This window comes from Pollicipes pollicipes, unplaced genomic scaffold (assembly GCF_011947565.3).
Source record: "Pollicipes pollicipes isolate AB1234 unplaced genomic scaffold, Ppol_2.1 Scaffold_2555;HRSCAF=2994_pilon_pilon_pilon, whole genome shotgun sequence".
NCBI lineage: Eukaryota > Metazoa > Arthropoda > Thecostraca > Pollicipedomorpha > Pollicipedidae > Pollicipes > Pollicipes pollicipes.
Genome location: NW_023596136.1, coordinates 6,323,411 through 6,346,636, shown reverse-complemented (window position 1 = coordinate 6,346,636; position 23,226 = coordinate 6,323,411). Strand labels below are relative to the sequence as shown.

Below are 23,226 nucleotides of genomic sequence, written 5' to 3'. Positions count from 1 at the left end.
GGTGCGCCGCGATTGGGCGCGGGGGCGACGCGCCGCGGTGCCAGCTCAGCGCCGCCGCCGCTGCGCCATAACGAACGCGCCCGTCGAACTGCTGAGCGGCAAAAATGCCATCGCTCAGCGCGATTTGCCTGCGCGGACAGTCGGCGGCCGGTGCGACGGCGGCGGGTTTTATGGATCCGAGCGTGAATGGAATGGGACAGGTCGTGCTCTTTTGTCGCCGCCGGCTACGGCACGGGGCGGGGCTGCGAAGGGAGGGGAGACAGGACGCCGTTGTGGTGACATGAAGTGGGCTGTATGACATCGGCGGCGGGCTTCGGGCGGGGCGTCATTCATTCTCTGGATGAAGGGCCGGACTGACGTCACGGTGCTACATGAGCCGGTCCATTAGCCTGAAAGAGCTGCGAGCCTGACGACGGCTGCACGCCGCTTCCCAGCGACGTGGCCGGGAATGAGCGCCGCCGCCGGGTCGAGTTTCTGACGACTCCGCGCCGCCGCACCTCCGGTGAACTGGTCATTAATTGAAACGCGAGCGTCTAAGGCGGGCGGCGGCGCGTCAACACATCGCGCTGATTAGACGGCCGTGTGACGGCCGTCCGTCGCGCGCTGACGGCTGCACGGGCCCGGCACCTCTGACGAGATCGTCAACACCAGGCGCGCCGGGCCGCCCCCGTCCCGCGCCGCCAGCCGGCCGTAACTCACGCCACGCCCGCCGCCGTGCGCGCCGGGCGGCGTGGCAGCGGTCACTCGGAGGCGGCGCCGTGATAGATGGCGCGTCTCGGCCCGCCGGCCCGCCGCTGTGTACGGCGGTCCCGCACGCGTCTGCGAAATGCCGGGGATGCCTGCGTGTAGGATTCTTGAAAGCGAGCAGCCGTGCCGGGCTGTGATCCGGAGACGCTTTCGTCTGTGAGTCACACCGTGTCGTCAGGGCACGGCGAGGTGGCCTTGTTAAATACGAGGCTGCGGGGCTTGCGATGCGCCGTCGTTGTAATCCGCAGGAGTGTTCTAGTCTCCTCTGACCCTACCGCCCTTGCGGGAGGTGTTGTTTGGAGGCGCTGGTCGGCGTCGGCTGGCTGTGACGGGGCGGGCCGTCCCTCCGTTGGACGGCGAGCTCGCAACACGCCGCGGCAGCAGGCGCCACAAACATCTCAGTCAGCCCGTTTTTGCCGCAGCACCGGCGCAGCGCGGAGAGAGGGTTGTCGCGTCGCTCTTTTGCGCGCCGCGCTTTTCCCGCCATCTGGCAGGGGCTGCGCCTGTTCTCCCGACAGTCCAACATCCGCACCTGACCGCCGCATCTGACTGTCGCCTTACGGCAGTCCTCAGCGCCTGAGGCTTGTTCCGCCGAACAGGTCCGTCAGAGGACGGTCCTGTTGTCCTACATCCGGCGGTGGTCCCGCCTCTCTGCCTGAACAACGTGCCCCCGTCCCCCTCCTCCCAGCGCGACAGATCCTCACCTCCTGACAGTCGCGCCTTCCCGCCTGATACCACCATCGCATCTTCTGCAGTGGTTCTCCCCGGCTGACGACTTTGCCTTCCCTTTGAGCGTCGCCGTCCCCCCTTCACCACACCCCACGGCGGGCGACCATCCGCGCCTGACAGCCGTCGGCTGTCAGGCCCCGTCAGCTCGCCGGCCGTGACAGGTGCTGTGTAGCGCGGCTGACGGCTGTCCACGGTCGACGAGGCCGAGCGCTCCGCCCAGGGTCACGGTGCCGGCCGACACGGCAGCTGCGCCGCCAAACACGCCCGCCGCTCCCAGCCGGCCCGGCCCCGCACCGGCGGCGCCCGGCCGACTGACTGAGACAGACTGGCCGCAGCTCGCCTGAGGCTGCGGGTCAGACGGCAGACGGACTGCCTTGGCTCCCTCGGAGGGCTGGGCCAGGGGAAAGTCAGCAGCGCTCAGACAGACCGACTGCTGGGAGTGTGCCCGGCAACCCATTCCCCTAAATGCTTCGTGTGATCGACGTCATCGCTGGTGGCTGGCTACGTCAGCGGTCAGGCTAGGGATGTGAAATGCGCACTCCTTCTGTATAAAGGCGACGTATCCGAACCCTGCTCGGCTTTCCGTCATCTGAGCTCCGGTCGCCTTCGGTATATTCATGAACACATTTGTGTCGCCGGTTTCTCAGGTTTGTAGATTGTGGCGCCTGACGGGCAATGCCGAATTTGGACCGCTCCCGTCCGGTTTTCACACTTGCCGCACAAGCAGTCTGCCCCGCACGTTTTCAACACGCACAAACTCACCCCGCCACCTGCACCGTACCACGACCTGGCACCTCCCCGACGCGAGGGGTCGTGTCCGACCGGCTCAAGCGGACGGCCCCATCGTCCCGGCCCGGCGGCGGCGAAGGACGACCGCCCGTGTCCGGGGGCGAACGGTGAGGCGGCACCGCTGGAGCCGCGCCCAACGCCGCAGTCCGCGGATGCCCTCCGTCGATCCATTTCCGTCTGGCGCGCTCGGCGACCCTGACCCGTCACTGTTTGATCTAGCCGCTCCGCTGTTGTCGCCGACAACACCGCCCGACCTCAGGGTGTCGCTATTGCCTCCGAGTGTCATCCGAGCCTCGGCCAGCGGGTGGGGTCGGAGCACAGAATGGGCTGTGGCCGCGGTAGAGGGGGGGGGGGGGCACAGGATCGTCCGGGTCCGCGGTACGAGGCACAGGATGGTCCGGGTCCGCGGTACGAGGCACAGGATGGTCCGGGTCCGCGGTACGAGGCACAGGATGGTCCGGGTCCGCGGTACGAGACGCAGGATGGTCCGGGTCCGCGGTACGAGACACAGGATGGTCCGGGTCCGCGGTACGAGACACAGGATGGTCCGGGTCCGCGGTACGAGACACAGGATGGTCCGGGTCCACGGTACGAGGCACAGGATGGTCCGGGTCCACGGTACAAGGTACAGGACCGTCTGATTCCGCAGTACAAGGCACAGGATGGTCCGGGCCTGCGGCACGAGGCATATGATGGTCCGGGTCCGGTACAGGGGTCCGGGTCCGGTACAGGGCACAGGATGGTCCTGGTCCGTGGTATGGCCTCGAGTTGGGTCGACGGACTGGGTGCGTTTGTTACCTGTTAGCTTTAGTTACTTGCGAATTGATGGCTTGGACCATTAGACGCTGGGATGTGCGAACGGTATGCACGTAGCAGTAAACATAGATACGGACACGATGGCAACATCTGTTTCTCATCGTCGTCTCATTATCTGTATTTGCTTCTACACACTGGTCAGACCTACATGTTAGGATCTAATGACCATCACTGACGCGTCGCACATACAGCCTGCTCCACATCTACAGGCGACTTGGAGTTTAAGTTTGAGAGAGCATTGACACCTTTGTGGGTCTTTCTCGGCCGTCGTACCGGTGAAATACTGGATCATGGCCACGGCAGGCCACACACGAGGTCTGTTTTGCTTCTCGAATAGGCAGTGCAGTGAGCAGACAACATCCTTTTGTGGCCTCCGACCAGCCCCGTCCATACGCCCTGTCAGTCAGGCGCGTCGCCGTCCCCCCCCCCCCCCCCCAGTGGCACTCGTTCCCGCCGTGCGTACAACACAAACAGAGGGAACCGGAGCGAGAAATAGACGCGCGCAGATTACTCCTGTTCTCTAGCGCGATGCCACCGTCCTCAAAGCGCTGGAGACGCAAACGTGTGCACGGTTGAGCTTCAAAAAGGTAGCCATCCTAGGGCTTCTCAGTCGCTCGTGACCTTTGCAATGTGATGTTATGTAATTTAATTAATACCAACAATGCATATTTTCGCGAATAATTGCTTGCGTCTCACTCCTCTGTTGAGCAACATGTGTACGTACCATTCATGGGTTAAACGCCTCGATTACGTGTAGGTTGAATGCAACGCATTGTTGCGCCAATGAATGCATGACCCTGGACGATTGAGTATGGCGATTTCGTGGTGGGATGCCGGATATTGCATTCACAGATTGACCGGACTGCAGCCTGTGACCGATCGTGACCTTTAAATTGTGCCTGCACTTCTCAGTGTCGATGAGCAGGAGTCGTGCTATAATTATCTGCGTTCAGTTCTGTGTGTTGTTGGATTTATTATTGAGCTTTTTCGCCTCTGCATCTGTCGTTCCGAAACCCAGTTAAATTTTCCCGAAGTGGGTGTTGATAAACACACCTCCAGTGAACCGCGGGCTTCCGTGCACGTCCCTTAGTGTCAAATGTTCCGTTTCTGTAATTAAGCCGCGCTCGGGTGGCATCACGCACGCTCAGCCGCGGCCGGGCAGCATGAACACACAAGCCGAGGACTTGACGTCGGCTGCATTCTGAGTGGACAACTTCGGCCAGACGACACGCTAGGGTCCAGCCAGCTCACAGCGACTCAGGATCAGGCAGGAATATGGGGCACGCAAGGGAAATGAGTACGCAGCTAAGGCAACCGAGAGCAGCAGCAGCTGGCAACCTCCGGCATCGCGCTTTGTGAAGGTTGTTGAGTCGGAAAAGCTGGTATGAGGCCTGTTTGCCATGTATTGACGCCCAGTCCCGACACGTAGTCCCGTGGGTCGTATGTGTTGTGTTGTATGCGCTATTCGATTTCAGAGTGCATCATAACGACACGCCCTAAACGTATTATTCTGCCTGTATAGTTATGGATAGTCAGCGAGATAGAAGTTATTTGTTTCTCACAACTCATAACAATCCCCCGGGCCTTACCCAATCCGCGGCCTTAGAATCATTTCAACCGTCCCAAGCTTATCGTGCCTCTGCACTTTGACTTGATTTCAACTGCGGCGCACTTCAAGCGGACGACTTGAACTGCCTAGTCCCATTGCGGACTATGTCGTACGTGGCGCCAAAGCAGCTGAACGGATTCGTCAGATGGTTTCGTCGTGGTGCGGTGAAAATGCCGCAGGCGATATCGCCAGCCGCCAGCACATTTCGCCGACGCTTTGCTGGGGATTACGGAGCAGTGTCGCGTGCGCCATGGCGACAACTGCGGCGCACATGCCACAACTGTCCTGTGGCGCTCCTCGGCCGCCGCCGGTAAACTTGGAGCACGTCCAGACAGCGTTCCCTCTCTGTCAACAGACGGCCAGTGGTAGCGCAACCTGATACATCACGTAAACACGCCGGGACCCCCGCTCCCGGCCATTGTCAGAACAGGCCGCGAGGACGGCTCTGAGGGCCGCCGACTCCACAGTACCCTGACGTTCTGCCCAGATGTCATCATTCCTGTGCCGTGAGCTCGTGCATGGGGTATTAAGCTTTCAAACGCCGCACTCAAACGATGCACACTTGTGTTCTGGCCGCCAGGCATGAACAGTCCACCCTGTGCATCATGTACTTGTTCCGCCGCTGTAGCATTGCCAACCGCGCGTGTTGCAACCGAAACTGCATGACGATCAGCAGAACGCGCTCCCCAGCCCAGGCAGCTTGGGAACGCTCACAAACGTTCTGCATATATTTGTATTGTTTAAGATCCATTCGCCACGCAACAATTTTTCGGATTATCACCGTTGTTTTGAAACGTGATTGGAGGACGGATCGGGAGAAGTTGTGGGGGAGGATGCTCAGTGAGAACTGGTCGGGAGGAGTCGTGAACGAGAACGCTCGGGAAGAACTGGTCAAGAGGGGGCGTGGAGAGAACGCGCGGGAGGAACTGGTCGGGAGGAGGCGTGGAGGAGAACGCTCGGGAAGAACTGGTCGGGAGGAGGCGTGGAGAGAACGCGCGGGAGGAACTGGTGGGGAGGAGACGTGGAGAAGAACGCTCGAGAAGAACTGGTCGGGAGGAGTCGTGAAGGAGAACGCTCGGAAAGAACTGGTCGGGAGGAGGCGTGGAGGAGAACGCTCGGGAGGAGTCTTGGAGGAGAACGATCGGAAAGAATTGGTCTGGAGGATCGTGGAAGAGGACTGGGCAGGAGGTGTCGTGGAGGGGGACGCTGGGGAAGGACTGGTGGGGAGGAGTTGTGAAAGAGGACGCTCGGAAGTGCTAGGTTGGGAGGACTCGTGGAGGAGGACGTCCGCGGAACATCTTGTGATTTGTGGGATACGACACCTCTCGACTTGTGCACAGCTTAAGCATTCGGTCTGACATGACGCACACTTGTGATTTGAGCTGGAGTCAAACTGGCGCTAAATCGCCTTCTCTGAATGTACTGCGTAACAAACCTACATCGTCACAAGAACACGAGTTTTTTCAGACCAGCTATGAAATTTGACCCGGTCGGCGGGAAGACTCTAAGAGCAACGCATGAACGCTGCACTTGTGTGCCTTACGAGACAATCCACGTTTCTGTCTGTCGCAATGTAATGCGCTCCAAGCGTGCCTACTACAGTCGTCTTGGCCACTATCGTCTGATTGTACACGTGCGCTCGTTCCGTCTACAGGTGCTCCTCTGCCTGCTGGCGTGGAATGTCTGTGACGCACCGCCACGCGCCGATACTAATCTCCGACCATCTGTTGCAGGGGTCTTGAGCTTGTCTCGTGCGTAATCGGTTTCCTGTTCTTCGAGGCACCTGGTCCCTGTTCTCCGGGACAGCCACACAGGGTGCAGGTAAGTCCCGTCCTCCGAATGTGCACGCTGGTCGCGACTGTGCGGTCTACTTTCTGTGATAGCGACCGGCGCAAGGACCGTGTCTAAACCGATGGCGGCGAAAGACGTTGTCTAAGCTTGAGTGTGGTGACCAAAACCCAGGTTCTTCAACCGAGATCCTACTGAGTGCATTGTACGAAGTTCAACAGAACGCTAGTGCGTAATTGTAATGCACGGAAATTTCAGTATGCATGTGTAAGCTGGGTCACCTGCTTCCCTTAATTTGAAAACCTCTGGGGCCTTTGACGAGTGGGACGGCTGTCTGAGGCCTGATTGAGCGCCATATGACCAGCGTAGTCGGTGCGCCCCAAAGCCCAAATCATCATCATCTGGGGCCTGAGCTGAGCGTACATCCGTCTAGTTCCATGGGCCACAGTTAAGCGTCTTCGCGCTAGCGTAGCGGATTACTGTGGGTTCACTGACACCAAATAAGTTTAGGAGTGTCTCCATATATGCCCCATTGTTTTGCCTCTGTGTATTTGACATTACATGCGAACAGTGAAGTGGGAGGCACATCTCTTTTAATCGGTCGGGGTGGGTGCGCACTAAGGGAAAAGAAGCCCCGAAATTCGCGAAATTTTTAAGGTATTGGAGTCCACCGATAATCACTAGTGATTGAAATGCATATAAACTATTTATATAATGATGTCGTGATCGCATGCCTTCCAACGCCGTAATAATTTAGGCAGCCTTGCGATGCATTGGGTCTCCATACAGGGATTTTATTTCCATTCCACACTTTCATATCTATATATATATATATATATATATATATATATATAAATATATACCGAAACCGAATATATATATATATATATATATATATATATATATATATATATATATATATATATATATTCCTTGCATCCATCTATTTAATGCAGATTCCACACAGGTCCGTGTTAAATCTGAGTTGTTCGGAAAAATCGCAGCGTTAGCAGCGAATGGCTGACATGAAGCCAGCATCTGAACTAGTAAATGCTGTAACTTTTCCGTATGTTACAAAAGACGGGCATAGGTGAATAACTTTGATCTTCACGGGATGCGGTAATGATACCGCCTTGAGCCTCGTAATTGATTTGCCTCTTTATTAAACGCTTGTATAACCTCTTTATCAAACGCTTTGTAACACGGTACAACGTTTTATGCGTAAACACTTCAACACGCGCACAAGCCACGTCACTGGTGTGTATACATACGTGTACAGGAAGTTACCGACCGGCGGCGCACCAATGCGTCCAGCGATGTCTGTGTACATGCGTGTGCAGGCAGTTTGCGATCCGCGTCGCACCAATCCGTCGAGCAGTGTCTGTGGCCATGCGTGTGCAGGCAGTTACCGATCCGCGACGCACCAATGCGTCTTCCTCGCCAGGTCGGTAGCGCGCTGGATACCGTTCACTGTGATAAGCTTAGCGCCGGCGCTGGGTCATGGGTGCGTCACGTGGGGCCGGTCACATGGTGTGTGACGTGTTCCCCGACTTCCCACGCGCCGCCGGCGGCCCGGCGCCCGATCAGCCGCCGGCGCCACCCCTATCTAGTGCGATGAATGAGTCATGCGCCGGGCGACGGTGCGGTCACCGGCTGACCGCCTCCGCCGCGGTGGCCCGGCTCCGGCCGCCTGCGTCCGGCGGCGCGCTCCTCTGGCAGCGCGGAGCGGGGGGTGCGCCGGGCGAGGATCCCAGCCGCGGTGCCCGGCCCCGGCCGCCTGCGTCCGGCGGCGCGCTCCTCTGGCAGCGCGGAGCGGGGGTGCGCCGGGCGACGATCCCAGCCGCGCCGCAAAAAGTGCGGCCGCCCCACGCGGCGCGCAGTGTTTACCGTGTGTTTAGCGGGCGCGAGTGGGGAGTCGACCGCCGCGTGCGCTCCGCACCGACCGAAACCAGAGTGGCCACGGCGGAGTGCGCGCTGGAAGGACGTGCGGACACCTTGTGCCGGCCGGTCATCGATGTGGTAGCAGATTCCGGGCCACACTGTAGATCCTGGATGTTTTCACGTTTTTTGCAGTCGGTGTTCGGATCGTTGTCGGTCAGGGGCTGCGGTGATACGGACTTTGTGTGCGTTCCCGGCTGCGTGCGTTTTTTGATGTACGATGTTTGAGCTTGTCCATGCACGGCACATTAGTTTTCGATGCTCGATACGTATACTGAAGTAGATGGCGAAGTCCATGTGGTGACTACAATAGCAGCCGGTGTCGAATCTTCTGGAACGGCCGCAGCCTGGCGTCTCCGCGAGCCCCAGATGCGCCAAGCGGACACGATCTCTGTGGAATGTCTCCGCGGGTGGCGTCTGTTCGTTAAGACAATCAGGCCACTACACGGCTGTCCAGGCATCACTTAGGCCATCGGGGCTAATGAGGCACCAAGATAAAACGCAGTTCAGCCAGAGACAAACCATCCAGTGAGGACGGGACAATGGGGGAGGTGGGGGAGGGGGGGGAGGGGGGAGACGGCAGTCGTAAAGTAATGACCCAAGTTTGGTGTTCGAAAGAATAACATCGCACGTCGCTGGAACAGCCAACGATCTCTGTCGTCATGTTATGCCGGCCAGTGACCGTCCCTTTACCTTCTCCCCCGGCCAGTGACCGTCCCTTTACCTTCTCCCCTGGCCAGTGACCGTCCCTGTACCTTCTCCACCGGCCAGTGACCGTCCCTTTACCTTCTCCCCCGGCCAGTGGCCGCCCCTGTAAGGTAGCCAGCCACCGGCTCTGCCTCTCCGCCGTGGGCCAGTGACTGTCCCTGCAAGGTGGCCCGTCACCGGCACTGCACCCTCCGACGTGGGCCAGCCACCGCCCCTGTAAGGTGGCCAGTCACCGGCACTGCACCCTACGCCGTGGGCCAGCCACCGCCCCTGTAAGATAGCTAGTCACCGGCACTGCACCCTCCGCCGTGGGCCAGCCACCGCCCCTGGAAGATAGCTAGTCACCGGCACTGCACCCTCCGCCGTGGGCCAGCCACCGCCCCTGTAAGATAGCCAGTCACCGGCACTGCACCCTCCGCCGTGAGCCAGCTACCGCCCCTGGCCGTCGGCCTGGTTACTTAGCACGCCCATTAGTCGACCCTCCGGGCAATTACAGATAGGCGGCCGCCTGCAATGTTAGATTGCCGGATTAGCGGACGGTGCTGCGCGGGCCGGAGCGCGGCCGGGAGGCCGGGGGCGGGCTATACGAGAGCTTCCGGCGCCGCTCGGATCGGACGGGTGGCGGCAGCAGCGGCGGCGGCGGGCGAGGGCGGCCGCCGTTGCCGCCGCCGGCAGGCAGCCTCCAGACAAACGGAGGAGAAAACGACACTGACACATGCCGGTGGTGAAAGTATGATATTGGTTGTCATGGGATCGGAAGCTTGGAAAAAATTTGACCAACTGGGGTTTAGTTGCTAACGTTCTGGGTAGGTTGTCAACAGAATGCACGTTTGTGTGAGTGGCTTTCAATTTCTTTTTTCACTTACCACTATTTTCGTTTAACAGATACGCATTGCGTGCAATGCAACCTGATGACATGTGCCGGTTCTTCTGGTCTCTCCTTCATTCCATGCGTATGGGCCATGTATGTTGTTCACGTCCTTACTTATTGCCTTGGAAAAAAACACCGGCGAGCAAAACCTTAAGCATCGGCATATTAACGTGGTGAGGGTTAAGTGGGCCGGGCGTATAAAAACAGTTTTATCGTTAATTTATTTTCCTAGAGAACTTGGCCGTAATTTGAGTATTCGCTGCATATCCGGATCCATTGTCTGTGACGTCATTGATGTTTATCATGTCAAATCCCTCTGCGATGTTTTGTCTGGTACAAATTAAAATAAAGGTGACTCATCAATGGTAAAAGAACATTTGTGCGTTCTGCAAAGAACCTCCCACTCCCCCTCCGCCGTTCGTACCAAACGTCCCATTATGCAAATCGCCACGCCGAATGCATACGAGCGGAAGAGAATATGAATAATGAAACGTGTATGACATCTTAGAATTGAATGTCAACAGCAAAGAAATTAACACGTTTGGTAAAAAAATACACCGGGATGTCGTATATAACACATGAGCATGCCCTTGGTACGTCACCACCGGCGAAGCAATACAGATGGCTATGGCGGATGCGTACCATGGGCAGCGAACATTCTAAAATGATCTCATTATTGCGCTAGAGGATCCCCTGGTTGTGGCGACAAGTCAACAATCACCAGTAATAACATAAGTCTAAAATATAGAAAGTAGGCGGTAAAAGAAACATAATCAAGCGCGTATTTAACAAAATGCATGCATTGTAATATAGAGATTGATTTACAAATAATTTGCCAACATCCTCGTAAATTGCTAAATGTCTGCCAAACCCTGTAGGATCTCGAAAATCTTTGTCGTACAGTGCAGCAGGGAAAGGATTGTATATTTCAGAGAGAGATTTATTTTTTACGGTTCGGCCGAACGCGAAACTGTCGTGCGGAATGCGACCATAGCAGCGACTGAGCGCTTGAAGTCACGGTCAACATACTGGCTACATACTGTGTGGGATCACTGGACTACTCAAGTCTGGTGGATGTAGGATTTAAGGCGCGAATGATATGCCGATAAGTTAAAGCCATGTGTGAGGTGTTTGATAAGTCCGCGAAGCATCATTTTTTTAGATGTAAGCTGAAACACTTGCCGATCGGCCAACCCTTCGCTGTTAGCCGATCGGCTAATTCCCTTGCTGTTCGCCGATCGGCTAGCTCCGCCCTGCTGTCCGTCGATCGGCTAGCTCCACCCTGCTGTTAGCCGATCGGCTAGCTCCACCCTGCTGTTAGCCGATCGGCTAGCCCCACCCAGCTGTTAGCCGATCGGCTAGCTCCACCCTGCTGTGAGCCGATCGACTAGCTCCACCCAGCTGTTAGCCGATCGGCTAGCTCCACCCTGCTCTTAGCCTATCGACTAGCTCCACCCAGCTGTTAGGCGATCGATTAGCTCCACCCAGCTGTTAGCCGATCGGCTAGCTCCACCCAGCTGTTAGCCGATCGGCTAGCTCCACCCTGCTCGGAGCGTATCGACTAGCTCCACCCAGCTGTTAGCCGATCGATCGGCGGTTAGTCGGAACCCTGTGCTTGACGAAACCAAATCAAAAGTAGTATGTGCTAAAACGTTGCCGTAATAAGGTTGCCACTGCCATGTCCTTGCCTCCCTCAGTACCCACACTAGGGCCGAAACAACGCATACTTAATTCAGCGCACAGACAAGACTCCGAGGGAAAGAAAGATTCCATGTCTTCGTCGGAGCATAATGCGTCTGTAGACGCAGCATGCCTGGAGCTCCATGTAGGCATGCCGATCGGCTAGTTCTGTTAGCTCTGTTAAAAATACTTGAGATAAAGATCTCCAAAGCGATCATTGGGTCGGCTCAATCCCCTAGATACCTAGAACTCGACTCACCGGGTTGTCCGTCATTTGTTGCCCGTCAGTCATCAGGTTGTCCGTCACTGGGAGATACGACCCTTAGTGTTGCACCGATGGCGAGATGAGTGTTGACGCTTTGTGGCAACTCCACACATTTATGAGGTGGATGGCGTGCTTGCAATAGTTTTCCCGAGGGCAAAACATGCCTTTTTCCCACTATTTTACTATATCACGGGTACCTTCTCACACTTGCATTTCACTTGTCACCTGTCATCAAGAGAATCGCATTCAGACATAATTCGTCGGCCGCAACTCCCTCGCACAGGGTGACCCAACCGTCGCAGTCAGCGGAGATCACCCCTACGCTGATGTCACTCCTTTGCCTTGAAATAAATGACCACGTGCTGGTCATCCCGCCTGACATTTCGCTTCTGAAATGATACAAATGACCGGGTGCTTGCCGCCGGCAGCCGCCAACCAACAGGTGTCGGCGGGCTGCTATGCGGAAGTCAGCAACAGCGCAGCGCTCTTATCACTTTGCTCAGCAGCCATGGATTTGTCAGAACCAATATCACGTGTCGCAATGGTAAGTACTGGTGCAGTTTGTGGTCAGGAGCTTAGACGGATCAGCCGTCAGTGAGCCCGGAGCGGGGGACCAGAGCCTGATCTTGGAGTCCTCTTTTGTTGTGCTTATATATATATATATATATATATATATATATATATATATATATATATATATATAGGGCAGCTGCCGCCGCTATGCATTGCAATGTGTCTGGTGGTTCCGAGACATGCATATTGTACCGCTCCGCCTTCCTACCAGCAAATAAACTTTTCGGCAATTATTCAGACTGCGACTGGGTGCAGAGGGTTGTCTTTCTTTCTGATCGTTTTCCGTTCCGTGCACTGGGATCCACTGAAGTATTGTTACGAAGACTTTGAAGCCCATCGGCTAAGTTTGATATTTATGCAGGATGAAGAGAGTTTGATCTCCAAACAGTGGCTGGGCGCTATAGGGCCGAAACTGACTGGTGTGCCAGAATGTGGCTGTATTTGTAAGCGATCGGAGACATTTCAAGCTGCAGAGTTAAAGCCTTGTGCGGGCTGGGCTCCGTACTTCAATAAACCGTTGGCGCATGGTAACCAGAACCAATACAAATACAGCACATAGACATACGCATGTGCGCACAGGACAAGCTCGTATATGCTCCTCTAGTTATCCAAGAAATCTACTTATCTAGGTATCTAGTTATCCAAGAGACCGGCTCAGTGGTACCGTTATCCAGACGTACGTTTTGCGACTTGCGTTCTACCTAACATAAGATTCAGATCGCTCCCAACAGCGTGCTGGGGTTCCTCCCGGCCGTCGGATGCCCCGCAGCTAACGTAGAGAGTAGGCGCGCCGTTATTAGCACCCCCCTCCCCTCCCCCACCACCCCCGGTCGCTGAATGAGACAGGCGACGAGCCTACCGCTCCGGCCGCCTACCATATACAGCAAATTGTCTCAGTAAATATTCATAGCCGACGACAGACACGCTCAGCCGGTGTACAAGATCGATGCACATCCTCGCAGCGAGACGACACTCGACGTGTTGGTGGGGGGAGGGGGATGGGGCGGGAGGGGTGTGTGAACTTCACGCCGCGGAGTCTGGATGAAGCGATGATCCCGTCGGTCTCGCCTCAAATCCGCGGCGTCCCTGCTAACCTGTGGTCTTCGGCTGGGGTGTGTCCTCCGGTAACACGCGACGGCGAGCGCAGGTGATGACGTCAGATGACTGCGGAGCAGTGGTCCACGCCTTGTGCATGCTGTTTCACCGATGACCAATCGACGCAGTAGACGCAGCGCGAACACTGCTGATGAGAAAATATCTTAACGCGTTTTAGTTGTTCTTGTACAGCTGTTTTACTTTCCTAATTTCCCTAATTGTAGAATAATATGACGATCAGCCCGACGTTGTGCCACGTTAAACGGCCTGGAGGGGAGTTAGTCCGGTTTGTGGGTACTTTACCGTGACATTGGCTGTATGTTTGTGGCGTAGATTCATCAAGGCCCGTACAAGTTTTTCTGGATCTCTCTCTCTCTCTCTCTCTCTCTCTCTCTCTCTCTCTCTCTCTCTCTCTCTCTCTCTCTCTCTCTCTCTCTCTCTCTCTCTCTCTCTCTCTCTCTCTCTCTCTCTCTCTCTCTCTCTCTCTCTCTCTCTCTCTCCTCTCTCTCTCTCTCTCTCTCTCTCTCTCTCTCTCTCTCTCTCTCTCTCTCTCTCTCTCCTCTCTCTCTCTCTCTCTCTCTCTCTCTCTCTTTCTCTCTCTCTTTCTCTCCCTCTCCCTCTTCCTCTTCTCTCTCTTCCCTTCCCTCCCTCCTTCTCAAGCGCTAACAGTCATCCACACCACAGCCATGGGTATCATGTATATGTCGTTCTTGGGCTTGCCTGCAACATTCGAGCAGGAAGTGGGATCAGTGTGGCCAGCTCTTGCGTGCGGCACCACATTCTGCAGCATGCGCTCTAGCGAGGCTCAAATTGACCATCCGAAGGTTTTTCCACAATGATTTTCGATCGGCGCGTCTTAGCTGTGCCAAACCTTGCATAGCAGTAGATAAATGAAGGGCGGATCTTTTTATGAGAAAGTTAGGTGAACCTTGTAAGATCGCAGACCTATAGCACGTCAAAGTTAGGCCATGGCTGTTCAGCGAAGTGCATTTCGTAGAATTCGTTCAATGCGATACAACAACGGGGTGGTACACGAAGCCGTACGTATCTGAAATAGTTTCTTAGGCAATAAAGGGACTGAATTTAGAATATCGTGTAATCCAATTGGCCGAGGGTCAGGTTTGCAGGTCAGAATGAGCTAAACTAGCCTGCTTTGTTCCTCGAAAGATTGGGTTTATGGGGTAGTTTCCGGTGCTCATTTCGAATTTATTAATGACAGGGACCGCAGCAAGCAAGCCCGATGGACTTTTTAAAGGCTAGAGTAGGTCATTTACCTATAATGACCCAGGCAAACGTTGTGTTTTTTGGAACATACCTCCCAGCGCAATCTTACGCTCCTTTAAATGTAAAATGTGAGCAATTCCGTAGGTATTTGTCCACCTTGACCTTATTAAGGTTAAACAAGGTCACTGACCTTTTTGACCCTTTGGTTAGTAGATGTATCTTGCCTCATGACGGTTGCTTAAGGGATTCTGGGGGCACTTGAGACACCAGTCTAAAACTTGACCTTGTTTCACCTTATTTGACCCAAAGGTCATTACCTAGGAACCTCAAATTTGAACGTAAGTGAGTGCACGTATATATCAATCTACTCTGTGAATTCGGTGTTTCCAGCTATCTTAGTTTTTGAGATATCAGCGGGAGTCAAATTGACCCCCATCACACCCGAGCGAAGCGTATTCAGCCGACCACCCGGGTGCGTGTTAAACAACTGGCTTACGGAGAATCAAGCTACGCCCAGGTAATCTTCCGGTATTTATTAAACGATAAATTATATCTCATGAGATCTCGGGCGGGCACTGCTCGCTTGTCTGTGGTGTGCTGAGCCGCCGTCCGCCGCCCTTTGTGTGTGTGTGTGTGTGTGTGTGTGTGTGTGTGTGTGTGTGTGTGTGTGTGTGTGTGTGTGTGTGTGTGTGTGTGTGTGTGTGTGTGTGTGTGTGTGTGTGTGTGTGTGTGCGTGTGCGTGTGCGCGTGTGCGTGTGCGTGTGCGTGCGCTTGTGCGTGCGCGTGCGCTTGTGCGTGCGCGTGCGCTTGTGCGTGTGTGCATTGGCAGCTGCCCGCCGGCCTGGTCCGAGCCGAGGACCGGCAGTAGGCAGAGCGCGGCTCTGCGGGCCCGTTTGAACCTGGGCACCGGCCGGCCACAGCTGCCGGCGCCCTGACGGACCGCCAGCACATCTCCCTGACGGGTTGGGAGCGGGCTGCCGGAACCGGGCGCCTCGCCGCCGCGCCGCCTGCAGCTGGGCGGCGCACGTGATCTGCTCCCTCTGATGGGTCCGCCCCCTCGCCCCGTCCCGCTGCCGCCCTGGTCCGGGCTCGGATCGAGGCGTCAGCCGTCTCCTCGCGGCCGGCGTCAGGTGCTGCGTCACAGGTAGACGTGCTGACGTCACAGGGGATCCGCTCCCGTCCGGAGGCTAAACACCACTCTGCAGGCCGCCGGGCCGCGTATAAAGCGGCTCTGTGCGGCCGGGGCGCAGCTGCTTGCTCCGGCCGCGTAGGTGATCAATCCCGCTGGAAACGAGGCTTCGCCTGCCGCGTTTACAAGTCACATCAGGGTCATTACGGGAGAGTCGCTGCCGTTGATCTGGCTGCTGGAAGTCAAGGGTAAAGGGAGGGTAGGCATACGCATTGGATGGGAGGGGGGGGGGCGAGCAGGTGCATCCGGCACTCAAGCCCTGGCACCGACGTTCGGGTTCGGCGGCTGGCTGTGGTGTGCGTACGCCCATCTGCACACCGCGCAGATGGGACGGGTCCTGCTGTTGACGGCACGACCATCGCAGGCAGGCAGCAGGCGGTCACAAGCACAATCATGACGGGGATCAGCACGCCGTTTTGTGCTGAATGCATCTTGTACGCTGTTATGCATATCAGGAAGGTACATATCGCACGCACAGCGTCACGCCTGCGATGCGCATACAACTCCTGTTTATGAGGGCGGGCGCATTAATGACATAACAAGTAAGCAGTTGTTTGTTCAAAGTAGGATCGCCGGTGAGACTCCAATGTGTCTTTCTGTATATACTTGGCATATTCTGTCTACCTTCCTGACACCTAGGCTTGCATCTACCGAAGCTCCACGCTGGGGTCAAGCAGGTGTTTCGCCCGTTACGCGACGTTGCCTCGTACGTTCGTGCACTTCTGTTTCTGTTCGACTTTCCGTCCTCCGTCTCGCTGACGCTCCTGGCGACATCACACTTTCTAGTCTCCTTGTACATGTTCATGTTTCTTATAAGCTGGCCTGTTCCTTAAATGTTCGATGCACACTTCTCACGCTGTGCATTCCCGCTCTCGTACCTCGTGTTTTAGCCAGCTTCTTACGGTGTTCATTGTCCATTTCCATATCCCTCTTTCGAGCCTGGTTTTCCCATTATATTGTCCAGTCCACAGCATACGCCTATGTCCACACATCTCGTGTATATCTGCTTGGTGCGCGTTCCAGCGCTCTGTATTAATTTACTCCTGTATTGACGCCCCGCGTCCCGGCCTATGCCTCACTCTGCCCCCCCCCCCCCGCCCCCACTCCTTTGTAATTGTTCATCAATTGTATGCTGACGGACAGGGTCATCTATGTAGTGTCTGTGCTCGCCGATCCGTTTGTCTTGAGGGCATTCAGCGATTCGCCGTCAGCGCTGCTAATTACATTTAATTACCGCCGTCATACGCGAACCCTGTTCCGGGCAGATATTGTTTTAAAGATGCATGCAAATAACGAACAAATTGCCAAGCAAGGAGTGGGGTAATTAATGGCTGTCCCAATTGACCTGGTGATGGCGCGTGTAAAGGGCCGGCGGTGTGAGCAGGCACGTCCGCACGCTGTTTGGGCGGCGGGCCCTGGCAACGGCTGGCGCCCCTCCCGGCCAGCCGTGCCGCTCGGTGACGCATAGGATTGACGCGGGCTTCGAGGGCTCCCCAGTGCCGGACTAACCCGTCAGAGATGTTCAGGAGCACTGGATTTAAGCAGGAAAGGCCTTGAACTCCCGCTTTTTTGGGATTAAGTTCAGAGCTCCTGTGTCGGCAGTTATCAGCATTCAGTATGCCAGGAAATCGGTTAACGAGGTCATCAAGAAAAATGCGGGTTAAATCGACAAGCTCGATGTTTCAAGCTGTACGTATGAGTGCTCGTAATCGTCGAGCAGAAGACTCGAGTATTAACAATATGAGAAATGTTTTACTTTACGGAGAGATTGGGACGAGGAATTTGTGTCACAAGTGGAGTGATTGTTCGGACTAAGGTCCTCGTCTAGTATCTTAGAATTTACAGTTGCCATTTCAGCTTTACATTCGCACCACCTTATGCGGCGCGTGCATGCTTACACATACCAGTCGATAACGATAGTCGGAGCGGAGTCTCCATCCATGATAGCGAATGCCTTTCTTAATAACATCGCCTAACCAGCATTTTCCGATTATGAACGGTCAATATCAGCACAACAACTCTGAACCCAATTATTAGCAGCTGCTCGATTTTTTGTTCTTCACAGCGTTTCGCCGCCGAAGCCTTCTCGCACCCCAAGAATAGCTCTCACTCCCACTGAGTGGGTGTGCGGACGCTGTTCGGTTAGTCGGGGCTCTATTGGGGTACTTGGATTAAACCTTTTGCGCTAGTGCGCTGCTCGACCTGCGCCCCTCGTTCCTAGCATTGGGTCCCCCCGGGCGTGCACGGAGCAGGCTTGCTCCGGTTGTCACCGATCCGAACCTGGCCGGGGACGGGCTGGCCTGACATCGGTACCATGTGACCCAGGGCGCCCCTGACCCCGGGCCGAGCCGCACGTGGCCCTGATGTTGACCGCCAGCTCCGCTCACCGCCCAGCGCAGCTCCAGCGCAGCTCCAGCGCCCGCGATACATTACCGGGCTGGCGCGCGCCGCCGGCCGCGGCGCTGAAATTAGATCGGGGGGCGGGGACGAGCGCCAGTTAACGCCCCTCCCTCTCCCCCCTGCGATCGGGCGGCTCGTGACAGCCGTGTTTGATCTGGGGGGGGGGGGGGGGGGGCGGGGGCGCCGCGTCATGGCGCCACTGTCGGCGTGACGGCTGCGGCGCGGCGACAATGCGTCCGCGCGCCGCGACCTGTCACGCGGCGTTGGTGGCGACCTTTCGGCGCCGGTGCCGCCCGGGGCCGCCGGCTATGAGCAGCATCCCAGCCCTCCGGCTGAAGCGCGACGCGTGCGGTGGCGGCCCTCGAGGCAGACGATGTGAGAACGGCTGCTGGACAGTGCTCTTGGACGCGGATTTCCAGTGACGAGCCTGACGAACGAGGTAAGGCATGGCGCAAATCAAGACTGACTGTGCAGCGGGTCACAGCGGCCGAGAACGACGTGTGCGTGCTCGCTGCTGAAGCAAGTTCGGTTGTACACATCAGCGGCATCCAGTAACGCCAGTTGGCGGCGCAAGTGGCGCGCGTTGGCCATTACACGCCCCTCAGCAGTGTCACATGCGGCGCAGCTTAGCATGTTTCGTCGCCATGCCAGCCGATCTGTGCCGGTGACGTGACTGACTGGCACGGACCCGGCCGTGTAAGCTGTCTCGGCTCTGGACGGGCCCGCCGCTGGCCGTCGGTGCCCACAGCTGGAGCCCGCCTGGCAGCCCGTCGGCCCCATTGCTGTGATGGCCGCGGTCGGTAGGCATTACCCCGCGCCGTGAGGTACCGTGTTCAGGCTGAAAGGCCTGGGAAGCAGTGGGAGACGTCGAATGCTGGATTCGCCAGGAGGCCTTGCGGAGCCGTGTGTTGTCCTGCGACCTTTTTATTATGATGCGTGGACCACAGTTAATGGGGATTGGTGAGTTGGGTGCAGGGAGGGAACGAAGCCGACTTCGGCTCCGGCTCCGGCTCCGGCTCCGGCTCCGGCTCCGGCTCCGGCTCCGGCCCCAGCTCCGGCTCTGGCTCCGGCTCCGACTTCAGCTCCGGCTCCAGCTCTGGCTCCGGTTCCGGCTCCGGCTCCGGCTCCGGCTCCGGCTTCGGCTTTTACTTCGGTTTCGGTTTCGATTTCGGCTTCAGCTCCGGCTTCGGCTTCGGCTTCGCCTTCGACATTGGTTTCGCGACGTCGCAGTTTTCGTCCAATGACTTCGGATCCGGGTTCTATTTTGACCTGTTTTCCATGGCTGGCTTCGGCTCTGTATTCATATCATTGTCTCGGCTTTGAATTCCGCTTCAGAGCCAAATGTATAGTTTGCTGGCATGCCTGGCTAGGTGAGCTCAGGATTGTTGAGTTGAGCTGGCATAAGTGGTCAAGGGGTTGACTGCCGAGGCCGCCTTCTAAAAATTGGTTCACCCTAATGCACGCACGGCCCTGTGACACGAATCGGCCGGAGACTTTCTCCGCGGGGCCTGGGCCGGCCGAGTGGTCGGCGGCAGCCGGCTCCGAATCCGAGCTGCGCAGACGACCTCTCCGCCAGGGATCGGCATAAGGCGCTCAGGGCGTCGCTTTGTTTCGCCCACTATCAAATGTGTTGTCGCAGCGCGACTTGACTGTGACGGATGACGCCTCAGACGCGGTATATTGAATCTGGGAGCGGCCATAAACCGGAGCTGGCATCTGCCGCGGCCGACAACTGGCGCTGCCGCACCGACAGCCGGTCACGAGCGGCAACAGCTGGTCACCGCCACGGCCGACAGCCGGCCACGGGCGGCAACAGCTGGTCACCAACCAACACTGCGGACGGACGTCGCGTCCGAGATGTAGGGTGCGAAGCGAAAGAAGAAAAACGATTGAACAGCCTCTGCGAGGGTGCTGATGTACGCCGCATTGCCTTGTTTGGTAGTTTTGACATTTGAACGATTAATGCGAGGTGGCATCCGAACGATTAACGAAGGATTGGATTAGATGTATGCTTGTGTGTTTGGGAGCCATGACTCATTGTAAGTTAAGAGCATTGTTCTCGCCTCTAACCTAATGTAAGTCCGATTAGTGGTAGAGTACAGCACATCGTTCGTTCCCGCGACATCAGATCGGGTTTATTTTACGCATGGTACGTTTACGGCCATTCTTAAGACGCTGGAAGTTATACGTTCGTATTTTGAGAACATATTGACTCTAATAACGCTAGGAATATACCTCAAGACACTCTGAAAAGGCATACAGAGCTCAGGACGCTCGATGTTGTGCTGCTCTAGGGCTGCCTATTATTCCTCCTCACGCTTAATGCACGGGATTTCTCATTGAGACATGCGTATCTGGAATCATTACGGATTTCATTTTGTGGACCGATTTTAATTTATCAATCGCGTGTAGGTAAGCATGCTACCTAATAATTTGTCACTATATTTTCAGTTCAAGGGGCGGATCCAGATGAGGCACGGGTTATGGAGCTCCGTACCGGCCCCAAGTCGGTCGAAAAGATACATTTTTTAAACACAAAACGCAACAAAGTTGGACATCTTTGGGCTTCCAGGCGTCCAAGAACAGCTGCAAATGGAAGTGAAAGGCCCACGAATACATAAAAAGTTTTATCCACTGATTGAGACGGTCGCGATTGGGTTATTATAAGGGTCATTACGCTGTGCGGAGACGCTACGCTGTTTCCTGAGGACCTATAGCTTGCTTTTCAGGGTCAATCCGATCATGAAGGAGCCTTCCGCGCCGCATTTACCTTCTTTGTATTCGCTCGGAGGGCTCCGGGCTCTTGCTGAGGCCCTTTCTGTTACCGTGTCGGGCGCTTTTGCCAATCAGGGGCCTTCCACGGATTCTTCCCATTCGCCCAAAAAAGCTCTTTACGCTATAGCCGGGGGCCCCGTATGTTAATCTGCCGTGATCTTTTCGGTTACTCAGAGGCCCCTCACGTTGTTCTCGGTTGACCTACAGACACGCTCGCGATATGCCTACGGGCCCTCTTCATTGGTCTAGGGGCCTTCCAATTTTCAGTCACTTTCTCGTCGCCCCGCGCGCTTGTGGGGGTCCCATCTGTTAGCCTGCTGGTGCACACTGGATTGTTTGGGGCCCTACACAGTGGGTATTTCGATGTAGGACCCTACGCCGTTGTCGGACGGCCATGTGATGACCTGCTCGGGCACCTTCAGCCGTCCGGGGGCCCTCCACACTGGATCTTGGGCGCTCCTCACTCGGCTGGAGGGCCCTACGCTCTTGTCGAGGGCCTGTCTGATGACTCCCTTGGACACATTCAACCGTTTGGGGGCGCTCCACATTGGGTTTTGGGTACTTCCTATTTGGATGAAGGGCCCTGCACGCTTGCTGGGGCCAGATCTGTTAACCTGCTCTGGCGCACGCGATCGTGCAGGGGCCCACTACATTGTGTCGTGGGCACTTTTTATTTGCATGTATGATCCTGTGCTCTTGGCAGGGCCCCATGTACTAAGTTGCCCAGGCCGGTGGTGGATATAGGGGGGGGACAAAACACTTCATACGCCTGGGGGGACACGGGGCCATGCCCCCGTTGTGCCCCAGGGAACCTATAGGCCCCGAAGGGGCGCATAGCCGACCGAACGGACATAGTTCTTTGGACACAGTTCTTTAACATAAAACAGAATAAAGTTATACGTGCTTAGGCTACTGACGACCAAGAACAGTTGCAAGCGAAATGAAATAGCTTATTAGCAGACAAATTTAATTTTTCCATGATTGATGTGTTGATTGGGGAAATTTTGGGGCTCATTACGCTGTACGGAGGCCCTACGCTGTTGCCTGGGCCCTATATGACCACTTGCCGGGTCAGTTGGATCGCTAAGGAGCCGTCCACGCGTTGCCCCGGATATATTCGCATTTTCTCCCAGGGCCCTACGCTGCTGGTGGGACACTATCTGCTTACATGCATGGGCACTCTTGATCAATCAAGTTTTCCTCTACAGATTTCCCCCATTCGAAACACTTCATACGCTTTTTCCGGGACCCCATATGCCAGGCTACACTCAGCTGATCAGTAGCGCTTCACGTTGGTGACCGATTTTTTCCATTTGCTTGAAGGACCTTGTGCTGTTTCTGGGCCTCATACAAGGGAAGGTACCGAGCCACGCGATGCTCAAATGTGCCCTCTGAACTAGGGCTCTTTCCCTTTGATCTTATTTGCGGAGGACCCTTCACTCCTACGGGAACCCTTTCTTTTAACCTGTCCAGGCGCTCTTGATCGCACAGGGGCATCAATTCATCTGGAGCACCACCGATCATTCCGGGGCCCACCACGTCGCTCTTAAGTTCTTCTCGCTTGCTCTGAGGGCCCTAAACTTTTTGACGGAAGCCTTTTTGTGGGCTTCCTTTGACGTTCATGATCGCTCAGGTTCCGCCCCTATTGGCCTTGGTGGCTTAGCTTTAGAGCGGCGGTCGGGCTCAGGTTCCGCCCCTATTGGCCTTGGTGGCTTAGCTTTAGAGCGGCGGTCGGGCTCAGGTTCCGCCCCTATTGGCCTTGGTGGCTCAGCTTTAGAGCAGCGGTCGGATATTTTTCAGCGGCCGATTAATTTTTACGCGCTACTGTCGAAGGTAATTTTACGTGTCGCCGACGTCCTATGCGTCATATTTCCCTTGTCTATGGAATGTGTGGCACTTACTACACCTGCGCGTAACGATCTTAATATATTTTGAAGGCTGGTATATATTGCACCCCTTTAAACCAACGAAAAAAAAAACGCTGCATTAGTCATCAGGCATCAGCTGATCACATGGACCAACCGGCTAGC

General features: G+C 55.9%; 1 protein-coding gene across 1 annotated transcript in view; it reads left to right on the top strand.

Annotated features, from left to right (window-relative positions):
* Positions 1-23,226, top strand: part of LOC119097987 (irregular chiasm C-roughest protein) — a 96,154-nt gene that overhangs the window by 14,294 nt on the left and 58,634 nt on the right. The window contains exon 2 of the mRNA XM_037220923.1: positions 6,424-6,511. The gene's annotated coding sequence lies outside the window, so the exon portion shown is untranslated. The remainder of the gene's footprint in view (positions 1-6,423; positions 6,512-23,226) is intronic.